This window comes from Bison bison, unplaced genomic scaffold, assembly GCF_000754665.1.
Source record: "Bison bison bison isolate TAMUID 2011002044 unplaced genomic scaffold, Bison_UMD1.0 scf7180017864508, whole genome shotgun sequence".
Taxonomy (NCBI): Eukaryota; Metazoa; Chordata; class Mammalia; order Artiodactyla; family Bovidae; genus Bison; species Bison bison.
Window position 1 is genome coordinate 830,074 of NW_011495064.1, and position 1,985 is coordinate 832,058.

General features: G+C 46.9%; 1 pseudogene; it reads right to left on the reverse strand.

Moving 5' to 3' along the window:
* Positions 1 to 588: 588 nt before the first annotated feature.
* LOC104980961 overlaps positions 589 to 1,985 on the reverse strand; it is an 8,868-nt pseudogene continuing 7,471 nt past the window's right edge.

Below are 1,985 nucleotides of genomic sequence, written 5' to 3' on the forward strand. Positions count from 1 at the left end.
GCTGGTGGGAAGTTGCTGTACTGCACAGGGAGCCCAGTCTCAGGTGATGACCTGGAGGGACAGGACGTGGCGGGGAGGGAGGGGATACAGGAATAATTAAGGCTGATCTGTGTGGTGCTGGAGAAGACTCCTGAGAGTCCCTTGAACTGCAAGGAGATCCAACCAGTCCATCCTAAAGGAAATCAGCCCTGAATATTCATTGGAAGGACTGATGCTGAAGCTGAAACTCCAATACTTTGGCCACCTGATGCTAAGAGCTGACTCATTTGAAAAGGCCCTCATCCTGGGAAGGATTTAAGGCAGGAGGAGAAGGGGACGACAGAGAATGAGATAGTTGGATGGCATCATTGACTCAATGGACATGAGTTTGAGCAAACTCCAAGAATTGGTGATGGACAGGGAGGCCTGGCATGCTGCAGTCCATGGGGTCACAAAGAGTCAGACATGACTGAGCGACTGAACTGAACTGAACTGGAAAATATAGTATAAAAAGAAGTGGTTAACTTTTAAACTGGGAAATGTAGAGATCTTTAAAAATTTCTCTGATAACCCTGTGGCCAGTATTTAAAGCATTTTAAAATAAACTCATCACACTACTTTTTTAAGTAACAATTTTCTCAATGCTGCAATCACATCCTTGTTCCGAAGGCTGTATATCATGGGATTGAACATCGGCGTCATTATGGTGTAGAACAGAGAGAGGAGTCTGTCAGTTCCTGCAGAATGTCTGGATTTGGGCCTTAATTAGGTAATGGTAGCAGATCCAAAGAATAAAAGCACAACCAACAGGTGAGAACACGTGGAGAAGGCTTTGGCTCGCCCTCTGGCTGTTGGCAACCTCAGAATAGTGGAAATGATTTTGCTGTAAGAGGCAAGGTTCAACATAAAAGGTACAGCAACAAACAACAGAGCTACTGCATAGACTGACAGCGCGTGTGCAAAAGTGTCTCCACAGGCCAGCTTCAGAATGGGGGGAATGTCACAGAAGAAGTGGCTAATCTCTTTCGAGTGACAGAAACACAGAGAGAAGATCCAGCACATATGCCCTATCTGCACTGGGATTCCACTGACCCAGGAGCCCACAGCCAGCTGGAGGCACACCTTCGGGGTCATGACCAGGGGATAGTGCAGAGGGCCACAGACGGCCACACAGCGATCATAGGCCATCACCGCCAGGAGGAAGCACTCAGTGGCTCCGAGGATAAGGAAGAAGCACATTTGGGCAGCACAGTCCAGCACAGAAATGCTTCTGTCCTGAGTCCAAAGGTTCACCAGAATCCTAGGGAGAATGATGGACACGTAACAGATTTCCAAGAAGGAAAGATTTGCCAGGAAAAAATACATGGGTTTGTGCAGTGCAGGGTCAAGCCTAGTTAGTATTATTATGAGACTATTTCCAGTTAAGATAATGATGTAAATGACGGAGAACACCCCCAAATAATAACCCTTGGAGGTTTGGAAGGTCAGAAAACCCCAGCAGTGCAAACTGTATCACTGTGGACATGTTGTCTTCCGCTTCCATCTCTTCATATTTCATCTGTGGGAATGATTCAATCAGAGGCACTGTCATTTCATTTTTACTGACTCTTGTTTTTTGTGTATAAACTAGATTATATGTCTTCTTACTTTTCATTTCCTTATAAAAACCAAACTTATAATGCCAGGTGCTCTAAAAGTACAGAGAAGTATACTTTTATTTATCATTAAACCTATCTGGTTTAACCTATCATTAAACCCATTGGGAGGAGCTACCCCCCAGCCCAAGGCCAGGGGCGGCGGCTGAGAGGAGCAACCCCACGTCCAAGGAGCGCTGGCTGCACAGGTGCAGGAAAGCAGAGAGGAGCTACTCCATGTTCAAGGTCAGGAGGGGCGGCGGTGAGGAGATACCCCTCGTCCAAGGTAAGGAGCAGCAGCTGCGCTTTGCTGGAGCAGCCGTGAAGAGATACCCCACGTCCAAGGTGAGAGAAATCCAAGTAAGATGGTAG